Genomic DNA, 8653 nt, shown 5'->3' on the forward strand with positions numbered 1-8653 from the left:
GATGTTGAACTCAGAACTTGTGCCCGTTCCCTACTGTACCGACTGTAGCCCCAAAGTAGGGAGGGGCCACCATCTAGTATGAAACCGGGAAAGGTCCTTCGAAAACAGCCTGGCTCTGAAACTCTCCGGGAGCCGTGCAACTGCCCGAGCTTCCTGCCACGTGCCAGGCAAAGTGTCCAGGCAGGTACAAACAAGCGTTCTCTTTCTGCGGATAACTCCACTTGGGCAGGAGCAGGGAGGCAGCCTGAAATATGGTGCCACCAGTACCCTGGCACCTGTCCCTGCCACTACAGCGAGCCCTCCGGTTCACTCCCAGGCTCTGCCAACCCCAGGCACAGACCTTCGTGTGCTGGCCTTGAGGGGAAGCAAGAAGAGGAAGCTCTGTCCAGAGATCAGGGAGCCCAGGAATCCACTCCAGAGGTGGCATATCCCCTGCTCCCTCTCAGCGCCCCCATGCTGTTGGCAGACGTCACCAATCCATGACAGCACGCTTCCCTGCAGAACCCAGCTGTGCACCCCTGCTCTCCTCAACCAGAGCCCCAGCAGGCACCACCACCTCACAGTAGTCAGCCTGTGAGATGAGAGCAAGTCTAGGCCTTCCTGAGAAGAGAGCTTAACCCAGGCACGAAGGCCGCTCCGGGTGCAGGACAAATCGCAAGGGCAGCCAAGGGGGAGGAAGAGACCATGAAGAAGGCTTACTGGAGGAAGAGGGCCTGGCTGGCTGGAATCAGCCAGAAGAGTGGGGTGGACAGGCAGGTGAGCAAGCCTGAACTGCTTTGGCAGGACCACAGGCGGCTGTGAAATGGGACTCGGGTCAGCGTCCTGAGCCCAGCCTTGGGGCTTCTAGGTGGCGCCAGAAGTGAACCTCCCCCCAGACCTGCAGGGGCCGCCTCAGCCCAGGACGGTCTCCGTGGATGGAGAGCCCTGCTGCTTCCCCTCGCCCTTCAGAGCCAGTCACGACACCCAGTCCAGCACCACTTCAGCCCACCCTGCAGGGAGGGAGAGGGAGCCACCAAGCGCCCGGGAGCCTCCTGTGGGCCACAGTGCCTCTCATTGGCCCCAAGGCCCCCATAGGGGTGCTCTGGGCTGAAACTTCTAGATGGTGGCTCAGAAGGATGTGGAAGGAAAGATGCCAAAACCTTAGGGACCTGGAAATGAAGCCATCTGTAAGCCCAACTGGCATTTCCTGAGTGGCTCCTGAGACCCAGAAATGCAGAGGATACAGTACCATAATCATCAGCATGAATCCCCCACCATGACAATTCACAAAGCTACTTCCCAGACTTCAGCTCATCACTTCCCACAGCAGCCCCAGGAGGTAGGCATCCTGGTGCCCTCTGACAGGGGGAGCTGAGGTTCAGCTCAGCATGGCAGAGAAACAGCCAAGATTCCCAGCTTTGGCCATCCCATCACTGCCTCCATAGCACTGTGCCCCAGGCCTCTGGGCTCTGTGCCTGCCCTGGTTCCCTGACCACATGACACCGACTCTTCAGAAGGCTGACTGGTCAAAGGTACTGGGAGGTCACCAGAGGGGTCACCTCTGGCCCCCAACAGCATCTCCAGCGGAACCATCAAACAACATCTCGCCAAGGGGGAGATTCTCATGGGTCTAGAGAAAGCATTGGAGCCAGAGCCCTGGCCGGCCCCTGGTCATTATTAGCCAGCTCCATGTTTTCCAATCACCATTCTCACCATTAAGGTGAAGAACACTTATGGGGAAATAAGAGTTTTATCTCAAGCAGATCGATCCACTCAGATCCATCTGCCCCAGCCTCTTAATTCTCCATAATGTCAAAGCAATTTTTGGTTAAATATACAGTCTGTCGTGTACTAAATTAAACTAATAGATCCAGTGGGAAATAAAACCCCAAGTGTATTGTGAATATTAAAAAACACACAACTCTCCATGGGTCTGTAAGATTTACTCTGGCAAATAATGATGTACATAACACACACAAAGGCTACAATAAAATCCATTAGAGGACACTCAGCTCTACTTATCACCTCCCCCTAATAACACCATCTCTCCCAAGTGCCCAGGCTCAAGGAGAGCCAGTCAAGACCCTGAAATCCCCCATCCAACATTGTCACAACACCAAAGTCAGATAGGCATGCACTTTAAAATGTGAACTGCTGCTGTTAGTACTACATTCCAGGTGCTGAGTGATCTGCTGTAAACACTTTATCTTAAAATCAATCCTTCTATTCACCCTCTGCAGTGAGCACAGCTGGTATACCCTTTTTACAGATGGGAAAACTGAGGTTCCAAGAGGCCAAGGCAAGACCAGGATCTGAACCAAAGCCCATCTGACTCCATAGCCCTGGACACCACCTTGCTCTGCTTTGTTTTGTTTTGCATTTGTCTTAATTTTCCATTGAGCAATGGATAGCCCAGGCCATGAAGATGATGCTCATCAGGGATGGTATCCATAGGCCCGGGAGCCTGCCCACATACTACTATTCCTGCCAACCCTGGCCTAGCACCATGGGCATCTCCACGGAAGGTGGGGGAGAGAGAGCAGATAGGGCAGAAATTAGAACCCATATTGCAGTTGGAGAACCTGAGGCTTGAGGGCTTTCCCAACCAAGCCCAGAGGTCCAAAGACCTCAGCAGGTCAAGGACCCAGGAAGGATAGGGTGAGGCACTCTGCTGGGGAATTGGGCACCATGTGGTTCACCTGAAACCCTCACACCTTTTTTGGGCCAGGTGTGCTGCTGTTTGTCAGAGCCAACTCTCAAGTGCAAAGGGAGTGGAGAGAAGAGAACAGTGACAGGTGAGGACTCATCAAAGGCCTCTCCTTGGAGCTGCGTCCAAACAAGGAGCGGTCTGTGGCAACTGCCTGGCACCTGCTCCCAGCTTCCAGACCTTGTCCATCTTTGGCACCTCCAGTTTCCCTGCTCCCACCCCTACCTCATGCTGCCATCAGGGTCAGACTTCCTCCTTGTCACCTCCAAGCCCAAAGCCTTAGCCTGTCCTGTCCCTCAACTCCACCTGATGATGCTGTCACTGGACTCTTCTCTTTGTCCCCGGATCTGCCACCTCCCAACCTTGCACAGGCAGCTACTCTGGGATGCTGATGCACCCAAACCCTGCCCCCACACTCAGTCAAAATCCTGCTCTGGGCTCAGGGCCGAGGAGTTCAGGAAGTCTTCCCAGGTGGGATCCACCTGCCACCTCCCTGAAGGTCCCCTGCCAGGGCCGGGGTCACTCTGGACTGGATTTGTATTCCCATTGGGCTCTGAGTCCCACTCTTCTAGACCCAGAAATCCTTACTGTGGCTACAAGGCCCCGCACGCCGTCACCTGCCTGCCCCGCCTCCTCGCCCCACCTGAGCCCCTCATTCACCACACTCTGCTGCCTTCTACCCTCCAACCCCCCTTACCCTACCCTTGGCCTCGGCATTTGCCACGCCTTCTGCCTAAAGCACCCTTCCTCTCCCAGGTCTTTGTCTGGCTGACACTTCACATCTTCCCTGACCACCAGGACTCCCACTGTGTGTGTCTGTGTGTGTGAACACGTCCGTGTGCGGGCTGTGGGCTGCACGTTACACATCACTGGCCGAGAGGATCAGGCTTAGTTCTTGTTTCCTCTTTGCGGGTGTGTCTCTGCCCCCTTCTGGGCTGAAATGCAGATTCTCTGTAGGCAGGACGCTGTGGGCTCCCCACCACCGGGCACACGGTAAAGTTGGTGCCCACAGGTAATGCGTTGGATAAATGAATGATGAGTTTCTCAGGACACATTGGCTAAATAAATGTTTGAGGTGAAACAGGCTCTGCCTGGAGTTTCTCTCCCTTATTCCATCTCTCCAGACAGTCTCCAAGTCCCAGCAATCCTGTCTCTGACAAGCAAACAAATAGCCCCAGGCTCAGGGAACCCAGCGTGGTGACACTGACACAGCATTCATGGGCCAGACCCTGGGGCCTGATAGCTATGGGTCCCCAACTGCTGCCGACCCAGCACAGGCTGACTGCAAGCCAGGCCCACTTTGCGGTGTGCACACAGGCCAGGGGCGGGCTCACCTCCCTGGCGGCCATGAGGCCTGTGAGAGCAGAGGGCCCTCTCTTGCCTCTGTGCCATTCAGGGGCTGACGCCCCACTGTCTCTCTCCTGGAATGCAGGGCAAAAGAGGGCAACAGGAACCCGAACTGTGAGCTTCCCCACTTGCCCTCCCCGCCTCGGAGGCACTCCATCATCAGCTCCCTCTCATCATCCAGGACACAGACCACCAGGGTACAGAGGGGGCCACGCCGCTGCCACGCCCACCACCCCTCAGCTGAAGCAGCTGACCTGAGGCGTGCCCTTGGAGGGGAGTCTCCTGGGGCTAGACTTCAGGCCTTTATCCGCTGACACTAATGGCAAGTGAATGACTAAACTGGCCAAAAATAAAAGTCCCCATAAATCTGATCTTTTCCTTTAAGCTGTAGGGTACACAGAGTGTGGCCGGGATTACTGATAGAAAAGTTTATGGATGGACTGCATCTTAAAATCAAAATACATTACGCAAAATCAATGTTGCTGTACGTGGTATGGGGAGGACAGGAAAGGTCAGCCGAGAGAAGACTATCGAAACCAAAACTCCAAGAGGGCCTGAACATTAAAATAAATTTTGAAAGTGAGTTCCAGGAAAACCATTTACTCAGGGCTGTAATTTAAGGGTGCTTTCATGAGAGGCTGGGCAGTCTTTCTAACTAGCACTTTTGAAGCATCTTTGAGAGTCCAGTGAATTCAGCCACAAAATGGTATTGACAAGCACTGCATACCTCAACTCACAGCCTGATCAGAACAGCGTGTGCTGACGGTGGGCGTGAGTTAGAGAGCTGAGGATGGGCACAAGCAAGCCCCCAGGCACTGCCAGACCGTGGGTCAGGTGGGTTGAGTGCCTATTGATCACATTACAGGAGGGCTCACCTCCAAGTCCCTATACACAGCGATTCTGCAGGCATTTCAGAGCCTGTGGATGGAGAGAGAGAGGGAAAAACCTTGTAGCCCAAAGGATGGTTGTCACCACCTACTGATGAGCACTCAGGACTGGCGATGCAACGGTTCTGAAATGCTCTCTCACAAATCCATCCGTGGGAAACCAGCTTCATTTCACATGGTCAATATTCCCTCTAAACAGGGCATCTTTGTGGAAACCCAAGGGACACTGGCAGTTGGTAGGGTTGAGTAGCTGTGTCCCCAGAGAGTAGTTTTCCTTTGGAGAAGCATCACACATGCTCCATCACAGATGCCTTCCTTAGAGCTTCCAACTGAGACCATGTCCCACCATGACTCAGTGAGAAGGAACTGGCTTCCTTGCAGGAGCGGGGGCCAGCCAGACATCGGCAAGGACTGGTGAGGGCTGCGGGCTGGTTTCAGCTCACCAATCCTCCAAATGGCCAAAGGGCTAGGTGAAAGAGACAGAAGTCCCTGCCCTGCCCACCAGGAAAGCCCCAGGAAAGAAGGAGCAAAGCACCCTTCTCGACACTTCCTAACAGTGCTCCTAGTTCCTACATTCACGGAGCCCTACGCGTGGGTCAGGCCCAGCTGGGAGTTAAAGACACAGAGAAGAAAGATGCAGCCGTGGCCTCACAGTCTACGGGACAGCACAGAAGAGCAAACAGACCCTTTCGATACAGAGCTGCTGTGCACCACTGAAAAGCAGGGAAGAAGATGCACAACTAGCTCAGGCCTCACCAGGCTGCCATCAGTCAAGGCAGAGAGGCCTTACCTTCTATACCAACTCCAGGTACAAGGACCACAGTCTCACCTGGGGTAGGGGTGTTTGGGTTAAGAATTAGGAGCCCAGGGTAAGACAGACCTGGGTTGAAGCCTTACTTGGTTGTGTGACTTTGGGCTAATTCCTCAAGCTCTCTTAGCTCAGCCACCACATCTCTAAGATGGGTAAAATCACAGCGTCTACCCACTGTTATAGGGTTTAAATGAGCTCATTCATTCACTCCACAACTATTTACTGAGTGCCTACTGTATGCCAGACCCTATTCTAGGTGCTGGAGATACATCAGGGAACAAAGCAATCAAAGAGCCCCACCTGAGTAGAATCTACAGACCACAAACAAGAAACACTATAAATAAGGATATTGGATCGTATGTTGGAAGGAAGTTAGTGCTAAGGAAAGGAGAAAAAGAAGAGCAAAGTGAGGGATTGGGAGTGCTGGAGGTGGGGGGTGGAAGAGTGCAAATTGCAATATTAAAATGGTGGTCCCAGTGGGCCTCATTGAGAGGTGACTTCTTAACAAAAAATCAGAAGAACATGACAGAGTTAGTGAACCAGGTATCAGAGGAAGGATCATCCCAGTCAGACGAAACACCTGGTACAAAGGCCCTGTGGGTGGGAATACACCATGTGAGTGGTATTGTAGGAAGGAGGCCAGTGTGGCTAGAAGAGTGTGACCAGGAAAAAGACAGAAAACATGAGATGAGGACAGAGGAGGTGGAGGTGGAAGGCAGATGGTTTGACCTTATCAACCACTGCAAGGTCACTGATGTTTGTCCTGAATGAAAAGGGAGCCACTGCAGGGTTTTGAGCAGAGGAAGAATAATCTGAATTCTGTTTGAGAAGGATTGCTCAGTTGTCATGTTGACAACTAATGCATGGAAAGTGCCTGGGACATGAAGAGTATGTAAAAAAGTATAGCTATTATTCTTATTAATAATAACACCAACTCATGCAGTGGGAAAGAAACACCTTACCCCACAAGGTGGTACAGGTTTACAAGATTCACAAACCTTAAAGTAAGCGAGGTATAACTCCCTCTAGCTGCAGGAATTCTCCCCATGTGCATCCCTGATCACTGGCCATCCAGCTTTACTTGGAGCTGGTATCAGGACAGGAGATGGCTGCACCTCCAGGCAGGCCACCGCACAGTAGGCAGCTCTTGCCACCATAACCCTGCTTGGAATCAGCCCCCAAATGAATCTGCTTTCCTAGAATCCCACTGGTGTCCTGAGTCTGTGTAGTACAGTGCAAGTCTGCCCCCTCCCTTTAGAAGTTGAGGACAGCAATGGGGCCCTGCAGGGTTTTACATTCAGCGATCCAAGGGTAGTTTCTAAAGAAAGGTGGAATTATCAAGGGAAAGTCTCCTCTTGGGGTGGGGTGGGGGAGTTGAAAGGGCAGAAGGCAGCTGGCAACTGCTTCCTTGGGGCACCTGGAGAGAAACTGTAGGAAGAAAAGGAAGGCCCTAGACATTCCTCCCTTCCTGGCCAGAGACCTTGGCTAACAAGGGCTCAATAGATGAGCAACAGTGGCCTGAGGGGGTAGGAATGACTCCTTGGCCACAGATGAGATGCTGAAACCCAGGCCTAGGAGAGGTAAATGGCCCTGCCCAGGGCACCCCGTTGGTAAAGACATAGCTTAGAAAGGGCCTGCGGCTTCTTCCCCACCCCACCCCCTGCCCCCCCCCCCGTGAGCATCCTGGACCAGGTCAGCTGCTGGGAAGTATTTGCCCAGTCGTTTTCCTTCTCCTTAGTTCTTGGGGAGCCCTCTGGCAGAGCCTCCAGGAAGGTTAGTGAGCAGGGATAGCAGCCTCGTGAATCTGCAGGGGCTCCTCTCACCCCAACCTTAGGTCAGAGCTAAGAGGTTAGAGACCAGGGATAGCGACAGAGATACTGAAATCCACGGACTGGGGTCTCCCTTGAGGAAGGGAAGCAAGAGACAGCCAAGGCGAGGTGTGGGAGGCGCCCCTACAGCAAGGTGCCCCTCCAAACCACAAGCCCGCCCCACGTTTCCCTTTGGGGACCAGACTGCACCCCCGCAGAGGGCTGAGGAGGGAGAAGGCTCCGGGTGAAAGCTGTGGGAGGTACGGGTTGCGGGGAGGTGGGGGGGGGGATGCGAAGCCGGGGGATGGGCTCTGGAACGTGGCTGTGGACCCGACCTTTGCCTCCTGCCTCTTCGGGATACCCCCCTGCACCTGGTAAAGCGAGGGCCGCGACCGGCGAAGAACAAGTGGGGACGCAGGGGCCAGCGATCAAGGTGCAGGAACCCCACCCCCTCTCGGAAACCTCCGGGGCCTTGAGTCGTGCCGGGCGCTACCCCCCCCACCCCACCCCCGCCGCCTCTGCCGTCACTCACGGCTGCTGCTCTCTGGCTCGCTCTTGCGCTCTCCGCGCCACTGGCACCTGCTCGCCGGGCGCTCTGCGCTCACTTCTCGTTCACACACTGCAGACTCCCGGCGCTGCCGCCGTCACCCAGCCTCGTCCCCGGCCCAGCACAGCGCTCCGCCCTTCTCCCGGGCCCACGGCGCCCACCCACCCGCCATGGCCTGGGCCTGGGACAAAGAGCGGGGCAGCTTATTGCCCAAACCGGGGTAAGAAGTTGAGGACGGGGGTCTGGGGAGAGGGCCTCGGGACCCGCGGGGCGCAGGGATAAGCGGCCGTCTCTGGCTCTGGAGGCTGGAAAGAAGCAAGGGAGAGTTTTGGTGGGAGGACCCCCAGCCAAAGTGGGTGCGGGGCGCAGCTGCGCTGCAACCAGAGAGACTGTGGTCCCTCCAAGCGACCGGGGTGGGGGGGGCGCTCCGGGGCAGGGGCGGTGCCTGCTATGGAAGGGGAGAGGAGGGGAGGGGAGGGGAGGGGAGGGGAGGGGAGGGGAGTGGAGGGGAGGGGAGGGGTGATGCAGCGGTGGAGGTGGCACAGTGCCCAGCCACTGACAGCCCCC

The sequence above is a fragment of the Eschrichtius robustus genome, chromosome 19 (genome assembly GCF_028021215.1).
Source record: "Eschrichtius robustus isolate mEscRob2 chromosome 19, mEscRob2.pri, whole genome shotgun sequence".
Lineage (NCBI taxonomy): Eukaryota > Metazoa > Chordata > Mammalia > Artiodactyla > Eschrichtiidae > Eschrichtius > Eschrichtius robustus.